Source organism: Bos javanicus, chromosome 1 (assembly GCF_032452875.1).
Source record: "Bos javanicus breed banteng chromosome 1, ARS-OSU_banteng_1.0, whole genome shotgun sequence".
In the NCBI taxonomy this organism is placed as follows: Eukaryota; Metazoa; Chordata; class Mammalia; order Artiodactyla; family Bovidae; genus Bos; species Bos javanicus.
This window is the reverse complement of record NC_083868.1, coordinates 21,027,274-21,045,983: the sequence shown is the minus strand read 5'-3', so window position 1 is coordinate 21,045,983 and position 18,710 is coordinate 21,027,274. Positions and strand designations below refer to the sequence as shown.

General features: G+C 36.9%; 1 long non-coding RNA gene across 5 annotated transcripts in view; it reads left to right on the top strand.

The window, feature by feature from the left end:
- Nucleotides 1-18,710, top strand: part of LOC133253735 (uncharacterized) — a 460,793-nt gene that overhangs the window by 129,608 nt on the left and 312,475 nt on the right. For all 5 annotated transcript variants that reach the window (XR_009738405.1, XR_009738416.1, XR_009738423.1 and 2 more), the window contains exon 4: nucleotides 10,962-11,011. This is a non-coding gene — a long non-coding RNA (uncharacterized LOC133253735). The remainder of the gene's footprint in view (nucleotides 1-10,961; nucleotides 11,012-18,710) is intronic.

Here is an 18,710-nt window from a genome sequence, read left to right as displayed (position 1 = left end):
GCATCTCGTATTTGCCTATGTCTATATCTATGAAGGCAGACAGATTTATATTTAAATTTGTATCAAGTAAGCAGTTCACTTTAAGATTATTTCAAATCACCAGGGAATATTGTTAATATTCAGATTCTGATTCAGGTGCCTGGGATTGGAGTCTGAGATTTTGCATTTTTAATAAGACCCCAGGGATGACAATGTTGCTGGCCTATGGAAAATAGAATATCAAGGAGTTAGAGACCTCCTAGTAAGGACTTCAAGTTTTGACTTTGTCCCTGATTCTGATCTTAACTTAGAGATTTAATCCTTTTGATTTGTTGTTTACTTATAAAATGGGTGGAATCTTGTTTCTACTGCTTCTTCATGGAATTGTTCTGTGGTCCAGATTAAATTAATTTAAAGTGACCCTGACTGGGAAAGATTGAGGGCAGGAGGAGAAGTGGGTGACAGAAAATCAGCTGGTTGAATGGCATCACCAACTCAATGGACATGAGTTTGAGCAAACTCTGGGCAACGGTGAAGGACAGGCAAGTCTGACATGGTACAGTCCATGGGGTCACAAGGGGTCACAAAGAGTCAGGCATGACTGAGCAACTGAACAATAACAAAGCAAGCTTTATAACAAAAGAGCAGAGGAGGTAATACAGATATTTCTTATCCTTTGAATATTATATTTTAACCCAGTGACCTAATTTCTGTTGATCTCTGCCCATTTGGCCTGAAATGATGGACCTAGTTTTACAACTATTTTCTAATAGTTCTTTGTTCTCATAAATCCTTCACTTTGTGTTTATTTATTGAGGTATTAATCCAACAGCTAATGATTGAGTAGCTACTGTGTACCATACCTTGTGCCAGCTTCTAAAGATACAATGAACTTCTCTCACTTCTATTGTTCATTCTTTCAAATAATTTCATTTATTGATTTCAGTCTGTGATTTTTTCTTTCTTCCTTCAATAGAGTGTTGGGACCATTTATCTGAAGGTTACACTTTTTTTTTTTTTTCCTCTTTGAACCAATTTTATCGAGTTTCAAAATATTTTCTGATTCTCCACTATGTGGTAAATCTCTGCAAAAGGAATAGAAAATTGAGGAAAGTACAGAAGGCACAGCTCTTTACCAAAGCATTTAAATTCTACTTAGGGAATGGTATATTTAACAATTCCTCAAACAGCTGTAATAGTACAAAGCAGGATATGACTAGTGTCATCCGACTTTGAAGAATGTTATGTGAAAGGATAAAATTCACAGCTGACTTGGAGATTTGCAAAGTCTTCTTAAAGGTGGATAATTGTGACAGAAAGAGACAAGAGAAAGAAAAGAGTAGATGTTAAAGATGGAGCAAATCATACCTTCCTTCTCTTTGCTTTTGTTCATGTTGAATTACTTAAATAATCTGGCATGGGAAAAAGATTTTAGAATATCTTTTTAGGTATGGTAGGTATGATGTAAAGTTGGAAATTCTCATAGAAAACACACTGTGATGACCTTGAATGCCAGCTACCAGATCTGAATTTTTGGGGGGAGCGTTAAGGAATCTTTGAAGATTGGTTTTCCTGTCATACATTCAAATTCAACCTTTAATTCAAGCTTGTAGAATTTAAACACAAATCAATTACATGAACTCAGTTCATACAGAGCAGATTGACAGCCTCCTGGTAATTTTTTGCTAGTTTCTATCAGATCGGCATGGCATCATAGACATGGTGTAATGGACGGTGTGAGGACACCTGGTTACTAGGTAAGCCCCGTGCACTAACTTACTAGTCTGTTGACCTTAGAGAAGGCACAGACTTCTATAAGTCTTCAGTTCAGTTCAGCCACTCAGTTGTGTCTGACTCTTCACAACCCCATGGAGTGCAGCATGCCAGGCTTCCCTAACCATCACCAACTCCCAGAGCTTGCTCAAACTCATGTCCATCAAGTCGATGGTGCCATCCAACCATTTTATCTTCTGTCGTCCCCTTCTCCACCTATCTTCAATCTTTCTCTGCATCAGGGTCCTTTCCAAAATGTCAGTTTTTCACATCCAGTGGGCAAAGTATTGGAGTTTCAGCTTCAGCCCTTCCAATTATTATTCCAGGACTGATTTCCTTTAGGATTGACTAGTTTGAGCTCCTGGCTGTCCAAGGGACACTCAAGAGTCTTCTCCAACACCACAGCCAAAAGCATCAATTCTTTGATGCTCAGCCTTCTTTATGATCCAACTCTCACATTCATACATGACTACTGAAAAAAACATAGCTTCGACTAGACGGACGTTTGTCTGCAAAGTAGTGTCTCTGCTTTTTAATATGCTGTATAGGTTTGTCATAGCTTTTCTTCCAAGGGGCAAGTGGCTTTTAATTTCATTACTGCAGTCACCACCTGCACTGATTTTGGGGCCCCAAAAATGCCTCTCTTAATGATTTTAATAATGAACTCTGCCTATTTTCAGAGGTCATCGTGGGAGAAATGTGGTAAATAAATGTGAAAACATAAGCTTTGAAAGTATAAAGGTCTGTACAAATATAAGCATTCCCCCTTGATTTTTTTCTATTCCTCTCCCTCCCTCTTTGGGGTGGAACATTGGAAAAAGTGATCCTTTCTGCCTTCTTTCTCTTTAAATGAAATATCATCTTCTTACTCCATTGTTTTAGGACTCACTGTGCACCAGTCCAGTACTATTGCCTGGAAAACCCCATGGACGGAGGAGCCTGGTAGGCTGCAGTCCATGGGGTCGCTAGGAGTCGGACATGACTGAGCGACTTCACTTTCACTTTTCACTTTCATGCATTGGAGAAGGAAATGACAACCCACTTCAGTGTTCTTGCCTGGAGAATCCCAGGGACGGGGGAGCCTGGTGGGCTGCCGTCTATGGGGTCGCACAGAGTCGGACACGACTGAAGTGACTTAGCTTAGCTGTGCACTTTTTGAGAACACATCTAACAATTGACTTGATTTACCTGTTCTTTTTTGGCTTTCCTGGTGGTGCAGTGGCAAAGAATTCACCTGCCAATTCAGGAGAAGCCGCTGATTGCAAGTTCAGTCCCTGGGTTGGGAAGATCCCCTGGAGAAGGAAATGATAACCCATTACAGTATTCTTGCCTAGGAAATCCCAAGGAGAGGAGCCTGGTGGGCTACAGTCCACAGGATCACAAAGAGTCAGACACAACTGAACAAGCACACACACTCTCTCTTATACTTTTTCAAAACCTGAAAATTATCCATAAAGCTGCTTTTTGTCTTTTATCTTATAATGATTTTTTTTTTCACATACAGACTGTACTAATTGCATCATCATTCTGACCTTAGCTTATATATCACCTCTTAAAATATTCACCAATGACAAGCCATGGGACCGCCCCCACCCCCCATCACCGATGAGATCATTCCCTATCCTCCTTTATTTGCTTTATGGCACTTTTCATTACCTTCAATTACTTTCTGCTTGTATTTGCTTATATACTGTATGTCTCAAGTCAATACAATTTTATTAGTTCATTATGTGACATGACAGTGTGATAGCAACATAGAATCTGTACCAATGTGTATGTCCTTAAGGAGACAAACAGTAATAAATACTGATAACAATAAATGACAGCCCACTCCAGTATTCTTGCCTGGGAAATCCCACGGACAGAAGGACTTGATTCATGGATTCACAAAAGAGTTGGACACGACTTAATGATCAAGCAACAGCAGCTATGTATAAACGTCAGTTGTTTAAAAAGAAGAATGTGCTACAGAGAAGAGAGTAAGCCGAAGATTATATGGGAAACATTAGGCCATTCTATGTTAGATACTCAGGGCAGGTCCCTGTCAGGGGCTGCTTATTCAAAGAGCAGAAGTAAGGGACCAAGATAAGAACACGTGTAGGCAAAAAGGGTTCCAAGCATGAGAACAGTGAGAACTGAGAGTATTCTATCTGTTTGTCTTTCTCCCATCTTCCTTCCTGCCTACCTGCCTTATTTCCTCCCTCCTTCCCTCTCTTTTCTCTTTCTCTCTCCCTCTTTCCTTTCTTCTTTCTATCCCCTTTTCTTCCTCTTCTTTTTCTCCTCCTTTTCCTTCCTTGCTTCGCTCATTACTTGCCTGTCTGCCTGCCTTCTTTCTCTTCTTCCTCCTCCTCTTTCATTTCTTGCTTGCTTTCCTTCTTTCCAGCCTCCCTGTCTCCATCCGTCCTTCCCTCCTTCATTATTTTCTTTGCTTCTCTCCTTTCTTTTCCTTTCTTTTGTAAAGTTATAACTATTTATTGCTTACTAAAGTTGTAGATAAACTTTTACCAGCACATCTCTGAGGAGACATTTGAAGTTCTTTACAGCAGTCCAAGTGATAGATGATGATGGCTTAGACCAGAGTGGTAGTGAAGGAGGAGATAGGAAGTGGTCACGTTTTGCAAGCAATCTTCAAAGGAAGCACAGACAAGCAGCGTTGCTCCATGATGGAGAAAATGCTGCACCAAGGATGCTTCCTAGGTTTTTAACCTAGGTAATTGATAGTGTAGCTGCCATTGATTGAAATGGCAATAACTTCAAGAACAGGTTTGGGAGTGAGTGTCAAGAATTTGGTTTTGTACATATAATGATTGAGATGTTTATTTGGCCTATCCAAATGGAGATGTCTTGTAGACATTAGAATACTTGAGTCTGGCACTCAGGGAAGAAGTCTGGATTAGTGATATCAGTTTGAGTATCATTTCTAAAGAGAATGGTAAGCACCTGTTCTTCATAATTTAAATGGGGAGTATGGGCATATCAGGTTTTCAAGGTTTTCATGCAGAGTAGAGAAGCCATGGTATTACATGGCTGTTGCATCTTGTTGAGACTGCTGAGTCAGGCGTTCTCTTGGTACATTTTTTAAAATAATATAATTTCTGTAACTAAGTAAAATTTGCCACAAATTGATTAAAGCCCTGTTTGTTGTTTCCCCAGTTCGATTTCATACTTATGCTTCTTGGAACCAATCAGCTACAGTCATCATTTCTCAAAAATCTGGATTCAGGACTCAGAACTGCCTGCATCAGAATTAAATGGCTGTATTTTAAAATGTAGAATCCTGCACTCAAATCCTGAATCATAATAGTCTGGGGACCCAGGAATCTGCATGATTATTAACATGTGCATGAACATTTAGCCACTTCTGCTATGGTGTATAAAGCATATTATCTTTTTAAAAATCTTTTTAAGATTCTTTCATTTTAAAAAGTTTTTCATGGTTGTTTATATTGCTTACATAGTTAAACCTGCCAACTCATGTTCCAAGTTGCTTAGATTAGAATAGAATTGATTTTAATCAGAAAGATGAACTCATTAGTTGGGCAACATAATGATGAAACTAATTTATCATTCCTTCTTTTTCTTTCAAACAGTATAGTTTCAGGGTGTACAGCAGCTTTAGGGGGAACTCTCCAGGTGGCACAGTGGTAAAGAATCCACCTGCCAATGAAAGTGACTTAGGAGAAGCATGTTTGATCCCTGGGTCAGGAAGATCCCCTGGAGGAGGAAATAGCAACCCACTCCAGTATTTTTGCCTGGAGAATCCCACGGACAGAGGAGCCTGGAGGGCTACAGTCCATGGGGTTGCAAAGAGTTGACATGACTGAGCGACTGAAGATGCAGGGACTGTTCCAATAGAAAAACTTGGTTTTGATGGTGGATATTGAATTGCTTCGATAATCTAAAATGTCTGTTAAGTATTTCTGATTCTCCCTTGCTCTGGGCATGTGATAGAAATGTGTTGCATTTCCTAGTCCCCTTGTGACTTAAGTGGGCACAGAAAGGGAAGAGAAGCCAATAAGTACTGTTCCTGGGGCCAGAACATTTAATTGTGTTCCTTTATCTTACATCTTTCCCTGTACTTGAGATGGAGGCTGCCCTGTTATCCTACTTTGCTGAGTTTTTGTGACGAGCAGAGCTCCTCTGCCCATCTGCAATAACACTTGGGGCGAATCAGAAGTGCAGCTTTGCAATTTTAAGCTACTAGGATGGGGACTTGTTATTACTGTAGCACAATCTACTTTCTCTAGCAGAACTGAGTTACTTGGGCCTAAGTTATCTCCCTTTCAAAAGGCTCATATTGTGAATCGACTGAATCAACCAATGTCACCTCATTCTTCAACAAATGTCAGTTCAGTTCAGTTCAGTTGCTCAGTCATGCCTGACTCTTTGCGACCCAATAGACTGCAGCACAACAGGCTTCCCTGTCCATCACCACATCCTGGAGCTTGGTCAAACTCATGTCCATTGACTCGGTGAAGCCATCTAACCATCTCATCCTGTGTCATCCCCTTCTCTTCCTGCCTTCAAGCTTTCCCTGCATCAGCTCTTTTCCAGTGAGTCAGTTCTTTGCATCGGGTGGCCAAAGTATTGTCACAAATGTCAGCAATTGTGTCAATATACATCTCTTCTCATTTAACCTTGCTACTAGACAGCATATTAAAAAGCAGAGACACTACTTTACCAACAAAGGTCCGTCTAGTCAAAGCTATGGTTTTTCCAGTAGTCATGTATGGATGTGAGAGTTGGACTATAAAGAAAGCTGAGCACTGAAGAATTGTTGCTTGTGAACGGTGGTGTTGGAGAAGACTCTTGAGAGTCCCTTGGACTGCAAGGAGATCCAACAGGTCCATCCTGAAGGAAATCAGTCCTGAATATTTATTGGAAGGACTGATGCTGAAGCTGAAACTCCAATACTCTGGCCACTTGATGTGAAGAGCTGATTCATTTGAAAAGACCCTGTTGTTGGGAAAGATTGAAGACAGGAGGAGAAGGGGACAACAGAGGATGAGATGGTTGGATGGCATCACCAATGTGATGGACATGAGTTTGAGCAATCTCCAGGAGTTGGTGATGGACAGGGAAGCCTGGTGTTTTGAAGTCCATGGGGTCGCAGATAGTCAGACACGACTGAGCAACTGAACTGAACTGAACCAGATGGTTTGTTTAAAAAACAAACAAAAAGCAAAATAAGTTGTACACCAATTTCTGAAAATGCACACAGTTATATTACCCTTCACGTACAAAATCTGTCAAACAGCCCATTCCAATAATCTGGCAGTGGTTTCCTCTTCTCCTTACAGCATGTCATTTAGCATTTAGTAGGAAAGGTTGACTGCTGAACTGGTGGTCAGGAGAATGAGCCTTGTGGTAATACCAGGTTAAGGAGTCTCCTTCTAAGTGAAAGGATGGGTCATAAATTAAGTAGAATTCTATATCTAGAGTTTCAAAGATATTAGCCTCTTAGCCTTCAGTTGAGTTCAGTTCAGTTGCTCAGTTGTGTCCGACTCTTTGCGACCCCATGAACCATAGTATACCAGGCATCCCTGTCCATCACCAACTTCCAGAGTCCACCCAAACCCATGTCCATTGTGTCAGTGATGCCATCCAACCATCTCATCCTCTGTCGTCCCCTTCTCCTCTTGCCCTCAGTCTTTCCCACCATCAGGGTCTTTTCCAATGAGTCAACTCTTCACATCATGTGGCCAAAGTATTGGAACTTCAGCTTCAGCATCATCCTTCCAATGAACACTCAGGACTGATTTCTTTTAGGATGGACTGGTTGGATCTCCTTGCAGTCCAAAGGACTCTCAAGAGTCTTCTCCAACACCACAGTTCAAAAGCATCAATTCTTCGGCACTCAGCTTTCTTTATAGTCCAACTCTCATATCCATACATGACTACTGGAAAAAACATAGCCTTGACTAGATGGACCTTTGTTGACAAAGTAATGTCTCTGCTTTTTAATATACTGTCTAGGTTGGTCATAACTTTCCTCCCAAGGAGTAAGTGTCTTTTAATTTCATGGCTACAGTCACCATCTGCAGTGATTTTGGAGCCCCAAAAAATAGAGTCAGCCACTGTTTCCACTGTTTCCCCATCTATTTGTCATGAAGTGATGGGACCAGATACCATGATCTTAGTTTTCTGAATATTGAGTTTTAAGCCAATGTTTTCACTCTCCTCTTTGACTTTCATCAAGAGGCTCTTTTTTTATTTTTTTTCTTTTTTTTTTTTGTCTTTTTTTTAAACCTTACATAATTGTATTAGTTTTGCCAAATATCAAAATGAATCCACCACAGGTATAGAGGCTCTTTAGTTCTTCACTTTCTGCCATAAGGGTGGTGTCATCTGCATATCTGAGATTATTGATTTTTCTCCCAGAAATCTTGATTCCAGCTTGTGCTTCTTCCAGCCCAGCATTTCTCATGATGTACTCTGCATATATTCTGGGACTTCTGTACTTTGTACAATTGGGAGATGTGTGCATACTCAGTCTCTCAGTCGTGTCCAGCTCTGTGTGACCCTATGGACTGTAGCCCGCCAGGCTCCTCAGTCTATGGAATTCTCCAGTCAAGAATACTGGAGTGGGTTGCCTTTTCCAATTTCAGAGGATCTTCCCAACCCAGGGATCAAACCTCTGGGGTCTCCTGCATCTTCTGCATCTCAGGCAAATTCTTTATCCCTGTGTCACCTGGGAAACCCAATGGGGAGATGCTTACCCAGTATTTCTAGCCAGATCACATTTTGATCCCCATTGTCTCACCAATGAAAAATTGTCACCGCTCTTTATAAATCACCAAATTCTCATGTAAAATTTACAGAGCAATATTTGGAAATTCCCTAGTGTGCAAACAGATGACTGTATAAAGAAGATGTGGTACATATACACAATGTAATATTACTCAGCCATAAAAGGGAGTGTAAATGGTTCATTTGTAGAGATGTGGATGGACCTAGAGTCTATCATACAGAGTGAAATAAGTCAGAAATAGAAAAAATAGATCATATATTTGCATGTATGTGGAATCTATAAAAATGGTACAGGTGAACCTGTTTCTAGGGCAAGAATAGAGACTCAGATGAAGAGAACAGACTTGTAGACACAGCAGGGGAAGGGAAAGGTAGGGTGAATTGGCAGATTTGGATTGATCTATATATACACCCCTATGTGCAAAACAGATAACTAGTGGGAACCTGCTGTATAGCACAGGAAGCTCAGCTCAGTGCTTGGAGATGTCCTGGAAGGGTGGGATGGGGTCGGGGTGGAGGTAGGTCCCAGAGAGGGAGCATATATGTATACATATAACTGATTCTCTTCATTGTACAGGGCTTCCCTGGTGGCTCAGCATCCACCTGCAATGCAGGAAACCCAGGTTCAATCCCTGGGATCAGGAAGATACTCTAGAGAAGGGAATGGCAACTTACTCCAGTATTCTTGCCTGGAGAATTTCATGGATGGAGGAGCCTGGTTGTCTACAGTCCAGTGGTTCACAAAGACTCAGACACAACTGAGCAACTAACACTATCACTTCATTGTAGAGCCGAAACTAACACAACATTGTACAATTATATATCAATAAAAAATAATAAGGTAAATTACAGGCACCAACAGAATTAATTACAGATTTTAGGGTTTTTTTTCCGCTATGTTCTACTAGAAGTACAAAAAACAAAACTGACCAGAAGCTTACACTATTTTACTTAAGAAATATGAATCTATTGGTACATGATATTTAAAACTTTAGACTCTCTCAATATTTTTGTTATTCATGTTGGTTCCAAATACATAAAGAGTTATTTGTAGTTATTTAAGTGAAAAAATATATATTTAAACCATTTACATATTGTGTAGAGTTTTTTAAACATAAAACAGTCTACATTGACTTAAAATCTTGAAACAATTCGGTTATAAGTTTTGATTCTGCTGTCTTCTTTCTGCATACTCATGGTCTGGAAAGGAGACTAGCCTTCCTTAATGTTTTAGTTTCCAAATACTTTGCCAATTATGAATGAACTAGGTCAAAAGAGTAAAACATTCTTTCTACAGACTACATGAATATTCCGCTGTTTGAAAAACTGGACTAGCCCATCAATCATGTTGTTAATATTGTAGATTCTCACAGAGTTGAAATATAGCCTGTAAAACCTCATCTGTAAGCATGTGTTTTCCAAAATCTTCACCTCATTTAAAATTATTTTAGTTACTGCTAGGGATAAACAATTTTTGGATGCCTATGACAGCAAATAGTATTGGTAAGGAAGTTAATTATAAATAGAGTATATAAAATGACATTTTAAAACATTTCTAAAAAACAGAATAGTTTTAAATTATTGAAATTTTAGATATCACATTTAGTTATGATTATCTATTTTAAAAGTAAGATTTAAAAATAAAGCTGTATTTAAAAAGTAGCATTCTACTAATAACCCCTGTGATTCAAAAATCTTTAATATAAAATTAGAAATATTAAACAACTTAAATGGTGGTGTTTTATAGATTCACCCATATGACAACCTTTTGTCTCTAAAATATTTGTGATTATTTTAGAAACAACAATAGCAATAAAAATATCAAGAGTGCAATTTGACTTTGAAGCCAATTTACGTAAACTTATCTTTGGCTGGATATGTTTAATAGTTTTACTAATGTTAATCCCTGTGAATTTCGATATTTGGAAGTCTTGTACTTTCAAATTTAGAAGGCAGACCTACAATGAATTGTATTGATTATTCTAGCAACATACTTTGTTGATAACATTATTGTGCAGTAATTTTTAGGGAATCCAAGAGGAAGGCTATTTTTACTAAAGGGAACATGTTTCCAACTAACAGTATGTAAACTGCCATATTTAAATTTTTTAGACTCCCATTTTAAAAAGGACATTTTGGTTTTAAGATTTTTTTAATGTAAATGTAAATTGATCCCTTTGAATGTATGTTAGTTCATGGAAATTTTTTAAATTTCAGCTTTGTTGAGTTATAATTAACATAAAACTGTAAGATATTTAAGATAAACATTGTAGTGATTAGTTATGTGTATACATTGTGGAAAGATTCCTCTCATCTAGTTGATAAATGCATCCATCAGCTCACATGTTTATCTCATATTAATTTATTTTTGGTGAGAACACTTAAATTGTACTCTCTTAGCATAGTTCATGGAAATTTTTAACGAAGACCCTATCTTGATATATTTATTTTCTTTTCAGGTTATTTATCATTAAAATGGCATTGTAAAGTGATGACTCAGAAGTTAACAGTAAGTCTTAATTATTTGAAAGAAGTGTCATTTTAATATTGTACTATAACAAGTCATACCATATGTGGTAATTTTTTTTTCCCATCTAATTTTGTATGTTAGTGTAAAGCATAGAATGTGACCAGAACTCTTAGACCTCAAAGTATATTTTTCAGTGAAGCCAAAATATTTTTACTAAACTATCCTAGTCAATAATTTTTGGATTTGGCAAGTTTCAGTGCAGTCCTGTTTTTGAGAAAAGTCAATGAAAGTATTTCCCTTCTAATTCAATAACCTTTTTATCCTGAATCCATTTTTCCTTTTGGTGCAAATACTTACAAAGTCAGTATTTTGACAGTAACAATAATATATTATGTTATTTTTTTCTGTGCTGAAAATAGTTAATGATTAGGCTGGACTTACGCATCTGTCAGCCAGAAGACCTACTTATTAAACCAAATGAAATAGGTGTGATTAAAATCCTTTCTTTTTTTATTGAGTTATATGACCCTGGTTAGCTATACATTTACATCTAATATGTATATATTACTGTTGCTGTTTCAAATTATGAATCTTCATGTTTTTAATAAACTATTTTGATCACCCATATGTTTTCTTCTGAAATGGATATACACCATATGCAATGGACTGGAGAAATTCTTTTGCTTTTTCTCATGATTCAGTAGAATAATTTAAAATATCTGTTCTGGAAAAATTGTCAACCAATACTTTAATGAAGTGCAATTTTAATGTAACAGATTTTCTTTCTCTCCTGACATTAAGATATACTTTTTTGCTTATAACATTTCTTAACCAAAGACAGTTGATACAAAAAAATACTTATGATAGACTCAGAAATAAAATACAGAAAAAATAGTGTCAAATTAAAAGCAGTTGGTGAATTTAAGTATATGAATATTCACATAAAAATACACACACATAGAGATTATCTGTATATATATAATTATATATCATTGTATATTTTAGATATGTAAGTATGTATTATATGAATATAAAATGATATATCATTGCTTTAAATAAATTATATAAGTATATATGTAAATTATATAAGTATATATATTTAAATCTATATAATTATGTAAGTATATAATTGTAGAAGCAGTATGTTAAAACTCAAAACAGATTCTTGTAATAGAAAGCTACTTACCCTTTCCTTCTCTTAATCCCCTCCTCTTTCTGAGGCAGCCAATGCCAAAGTTGACATGTGCTCCTCTACCTCATTTTTGTGAGCTTCTCTAAGCTCAGAAAGCACAGTTGCACGTTTTTATGTCTTTTTTGTCAAAAAGGTTTTTTTTGTTTGTTTTTATAAACAAACTACCAAGAATATTTCTCTTTAGCTTATTTTTTTTTATAGTTGTCCCTTCATGTTAATATAGGTAATGTTCCACACTATGGAGCACTGACATTTATTTAAAGAAAATAAAAATCCGGATGCTTAGTGTCCTCCCTCTATCACAGCCCTAGTTTAGAAGGCACAGATTGTGCTTTGAAAGGCAAATCTGACTGATATTTTAACTCCAACATAGGTATCCAAAATGACTTGAGGCCTATATTAGAACTGGATATCAAGATTTAAGAAAGAAAGTGAAAGAAAGTGAAGTCGCTCAGTCGTGTCCGACACTTTGCGACCCCGTGAACTGTAGCCTACGAGGCTCTTCCGTCCATGGGATTCTCCAGGCAAGATTACTGGAGTGGGTTGCTATTTCTTTCTCCAGGGGATCTTCCTGATTCAGGGATTGAACCCAGGTCTCCTGCATTGCAGGCGGACACTTTACCCTCTGAGCCCACTAGATCACATGCAGATCAGTGAGTCCCTGTACTGAGCTACATGTGATCTAGGGGTATCCATCACCAACAATATGTGATGCACAAAACAGAATACATGTTGCTTTGCTTCAGTATAATGGTTGCATTTATCAGATATAACATTTGATGAAAACAAAAGTCACAATATAAAAATGTGACTTAGTATAAATGAATGAGTTTAGCGGATGGATTTGCTAATTGTTCTAATCCTCCATGGACGGTTTAAAATATTTCAGGAGTTCTCTTTAGACCAAGATTAGACATAATGTGGAGAGAAAAAATGCATTAAGTCATTGTTGTTGCTGTTTTGTTGCTAAGTTGTGTCCAACACTTTGTGACAATATGGACTGTAGCCCACCAGGCTCCTCTGTCTGTGGAATTTCCCAGGCAAGAATACTGAAGTGGGTTGCCATTTCCTACTCCAGGGGATCTTCCCAGCCAGGGATCAAACCTGCATCTCCTACATTGGCAAGGAGGTTCTTTACCACTGAGCCACCAGGGAAGCACCCTAAATTAAGCCATGGTCTTATACCAATAAATGTATTTTAAAAAAATAATCATACTAATTGTATTTGAGAGTAAACAACTTTACTTGTACAAAACATAATTAGCAATTTTGTTTATAATGGCACAGGTCACCTGAAAGCTAACTAGCTAGATAGATGTAATACATGTTCATCATTTTTATATATTACACGTCTGCTGATAATATTGATGTTATACTACTGTTAAGTCTATTAGATATTTATATATTTCACATACTATAGTGATATGGATATACATTTGTATATAAAACTCATACAGGTTATTCTGTAACATCTCATGGGAAACTTGAATGAACTTTTTGGCCAAACTAATATTATACTCAACACGCTGATAAGTACATCTGACTTTTGCCCCTTTAAATTTTGTGTAGAAAAGATACTTTATTTTTAAAAATTTAAATATTAACACAACAGTATTCTAAAGCTAGATTGTGCCTTTAAGAAGTTTCTTACTAAGTTTTTACAAGTCTCTGTGTAGGGGTATGTTGTATATGTGACTGTATGTTTCACATTGAGCTTAGATTTGGAGTTAGCAGTGTGGATCAGACCGTTTTAGCCTAACCAAGTGTGAAGAGAAAATTAATGAGTGATGCAATTTGATCCATCAGTGTTCATTGAGCACTTGCTATGCACTAGGTAATATTCTAAGTGGTAGAAGTATAGTAGTGAACACAAGTTCCAACAAGTATGACTTTTACATTCTAGCGGTAATGGTGGGGCAGAAGGGAGGCAGGCATTAAACCAACAAGTGAAAAAAAAAATAATACTGTTTTTTTTTAAACCTACTTAGAAAGTCATTACACCCACCAAAATTTTTTAAATGAGTCATCGTTGTATGTATGAACAATGTAAGGAAAATCCCAAATCTAGTATGTTTCTATCCTTTGTACAGTATTATCCACTTTATTTTTTAAATATAAATTTATTTGTTTTAATTGGAGGCTAATTACTTTGCAATATTGTATTGGTTTTGCCATACATCAACATGAATCTGCCACAGGTGTACATGTGTTCCCCTCCTGAACCCCCCTTCCACCTCCCTCCCCATACCATCTCTCTGGGTCATCCCAGTGCACCAGCCCTGAGCATCCTGTATCATGCATCGACCCTGGTCTGGTGATTCATTTCACATATGATATTATGTATGTTTCAATGCCATTCTCCCAAATAATCCCACCCTTGCCCTCTCCCACAGAGTCCAAAAGACTGTTCTATATATGTGTTTTTCTTTTGCTGTCTTGCATACAGGGTTATTATTACCATCTTTCTAAATTCCATATATATGAGTTAGTATACTGTATTGGTGTTTTTCTTTCTGGCTTACTTCATTCTGTATAATAGGCTGTAGTTTCATCCACCTCATTAGAACCGATTCAAATGTATTCTTTTTAATGGCTGAGTAATACTCCATTGTGTATATGTACCACTGCTTTCTTATCCATTCGTCTGCTGATGGACATCTAGGTTGCTTCCATGTCCTGGCTATTATAAACAGTGTTGCGATGAACATTGGGGTACATGTGTCTCTTTCAATTCTGGTTTCCTCAGTGTGTATGCCCAGCAGTGGGATTGCTGGGTCATGTGTCAGTTCTATTTCCAGTTTTTTAAGGAATTTCCACACTGTTCTCCTAGTGGCTGTACTAGTTTGCCTTCCCACCAACAGTGTAAGAGGGTTCCCTTTTCTCCACACCCTTTCCAGCATTTATTGCTTGTAGACTTTTGGATCGCAGCCATTCTGACTGGTGAGAAATGGTACCTCATAGTGGTTTTGATTTGCATTTTTCTGATAATGAATGATGTTGAACATCTTTTCATATGTTTGTTAGCCATCTGTATGTCTTCTTTGGAGAAATGTCTGTTTAGTTCTTTGGCCCATTTTTTGATTGGGTCATTTATTTTTCTGAAATTGAGCTGCAGGAGTTGCTTATATATTTTTGAGATTAATTATTTGTCAGTTGTTTCATTTGCTGTTATTTTCTCCCATTCTGAAGTCTATCTTTTCACCTTGCTTATAGTTTCCTTTGTTGTGCAGAAGCTTTTAATTTCAATTAGGTCCCATTTGTTTATTTTTACTTTTATTTCCAGTATTCTGGGAGGTGGGTCATAGAGGATCCTACTGTGATTTATGTTGGAAAGTGTTTTACCTATATTCTTCTCTAGGAGTTTTATAGTTTCTGGTCTTACTTGAGATCTTTAAAGATCTTAGTTGAGATCTTTAATCCATTTTGAGTTTATTTTTGTGTATGGTGTTAGAAAGTGTTCTAGTTTCATTCTTTTACAAGTGGTTGACCAGTTTTCCCAGCACCAATTGTTAAAGAGATTGTCTTTTCTCCATTGTATATTCTTGCCTCCTTTGTCAAAGATAAGGTGTCCATAGGTGCATGGATTTATCTCTGGGCTTTCTATTTTGTTCCATTGATCTATATTTCTGTGTTTGTGCCAGTACCATACTGTCTTGATGACTGTGGCTTTGTAGTAGAGCCTGAAGTCAGGCAGGTTGATTCATCCAGTTCCATTCTTCTTTCTCAAGATTGCTTTGGCTCTTCAAGGTTTTTTGTATTTCCATACAAATTGTGACATTTTTGGTTCTAGCTCTGTGAAAAATACTGTTGGTAGCTTGATAGGGATTGCATTGAATCTATAGATTGCTTTGGGTAGTATACTCATTTTCACTATATTGATTCTTCTGATCCATGAACACGGTATATTTCTCCATCTATTAGTGTCCTCTTTGATTTACTGTTTTTAATAGTGTCAAATGATGTGAAGAAAAATAACATTGGGTGGGAGGTTAAAAGGAAAATATCTTCTCTTTTATGTTGAGGAAGGCTTTTCTGTGTTGGTAGCATCTGAGGAGAGACTTGGAAAAGTAAAGCAGTATGCTTCCCATGAGTTATCTGGGAAGAACCTCGCAGGCCAAGGGAAGAGTCAGAATCAAGACCCCCAGCAGGCAAGACTGTTTTGGGAGAGCACTTTCTCCAAGGAGAGTGTGCATATTTGAGCAATGCCAACACATCTAACGTGTTGGGGCCAAGTCATGGAAGCTCCTGTTGGTGTGTTAAGAATATTGGATTTTTTTTCTATGTCACATGGGAAGCCATTCTAATCAGAGATGTGAATTGATTTACATTTTTCAGAATGTGCTTTGCTCTGTAAAGAATAGCCTGAGAGAAATGTGGGAAGTCATTTAGCACTTTTAAGTACTTTGAAAGAGCGAACTTATATCTCCTGGGATATCTTAAGCAGAATGATTTAAATACTATGATGTTTAATTAATATTTTATTTTCATATTTATAACAGAACAGAATAATATGTTTACATCTTTTAAAGCAATATTGGCATATAGAGAGTTCTATATAAAACCTATTATCTTAAACCCCTTTGTCATCATTATCACTGGCATGACCAAAAGGCATAATAGATGCCCTTAGGGAAAATCATAGTCCCCTCAAATGGTTTTACAAGTATGATCCTCTATTCCTTGCTAAAATCAAACATAAATGATTTTGGAGTGTACTATGTATAGTATACTATACATAGAATTGTTTAAGAATAATATGTGTAACAACTAATACTTTATTCTTCTGAACTTACTTCATAAATTATAAACCTAATTTTTAAAAATAATAGCTAAAATAAACCTGCTTACATTATTTACACTTTAAAAATTGAGTCCCAATCAAACTTATCCCTCCTCATTCATGTGAAAATTTCGTCTGAAAGCCTAAATATGTACATTCATTCCAAGTTGCCTTTTTTGAGCACTTGTTGATCCTTCCATATGACTATCTTTTGGGTGTTGATGGTTTGTATATTTTTCCACTATTAAGCCTAAATTGATGTAGATGACACACACCACACACACACACATGTTCACAACTTGAATAACATTAACTGTACTAAATCTATGACTTAGCATATAGAGAGAGGCATATTATCAAAAGTAGTATCTTTTTTTTTCTTCTTTGGTTTATTCTTTAGTTTCCTGAGGACCACTTTTTTAACAAAAGGTACACAGATCAGTTTTTTGTGGTTTTAAAAATTTTTGTGTGTAATTTTTGTTTGTTTGTCTTGTTCTTTGTGTTTTGTTTTGATTTTTTGTTTGTTTTAGCCTGGCAGAATGATGAATAGTGTTAATTTTAACTTGAGTTTCAAATACTGATTGATATTTTAAGACATACACCTTTGATATTAACAAAATAAACAAACAAAAGCAGATCATTAAGCCAAATGGATAAATTCTGATACAGATAAATGTTCCAGTTTTATGAACTAGGTCTGGCAACCTAATTTACATACTTTAGAAATTTAAGTATATTTACCTGTCTAGGGCTTTCCAGGTGGTGCTAGTGGGTAAAGAACCTGCCTGTCAATTCAGGTTAGACATAAGAGATAATGGGTTCGATCCCTGGGTCGGGAAGATTCCCTGGAGGAGGGCACAGCAACCCACCCCAGTATCCTTGCCTGGAAAGTCCCATGGACAGAAGAGCCTGGCAGGCTGAAGTCCTTAGGGTTGCACAGAGTCAGACACGACTGAAGCAACTTAGCACATGAGGTGTGTAAATAAACTGTATAACTTCAATATAGCCCACATTTTGTACATTAAACTAGAAGAAAAAAAAAGAAACATGGGACAAATAATATCATAAAAGATATTAATAATGCTCAAAATATAAAATGACTCCATGAGTGTTTGTCTTTTAGTAAAAATTATGTTTCATTATATATAAATTTGCACATCTAAGGCTAAATCTGAAATATTCTAACAGTGAAATTCAATCTGGTCTCAGCTAACTTACATATGATTAACTAATAAAAGTTGACACTGAGCTCATTTTGTATTTTAAATATAAAACATATGTTGCACAAGTTAAATTGACATATGTCAAACACCTTCAAAATGTATGTATCAATATTTACATAATATTCTTTCATAAATCTTTATAGAATGATCTTAAAATTAAATCACTGGTCTTCAGAAAGTTAATATGACAATATCCAAACAGAATTGAGATCTCAGACTTAAAACATAAGTTCCAGTCTATTTGCCTTTGGCTCAGCACCAAAGTGCCTCCTGAAAGATGTCACCATAGAAAGCTGTTTGTACAGCCTTTCATTCTGCTCCCAAGCGGGTGTACATAGCTCAGCTGATGTCTAGAAGCTGTTCATCTGTGCAAGCAGAGACAAGGCTTTTGCTTTTCTTGCTAATAGTATGGTTTGCCATTGTTTAACCTCTAGATCTGGCCCTGGATGGGAGTTTGATCATCAATACTCTATCTGGGGAAAAAAGCGGAAGCGTAGGATGTGGGGAAGGGATAGAGAAAGAAAGAAGGAAAGGCTCAAGTGA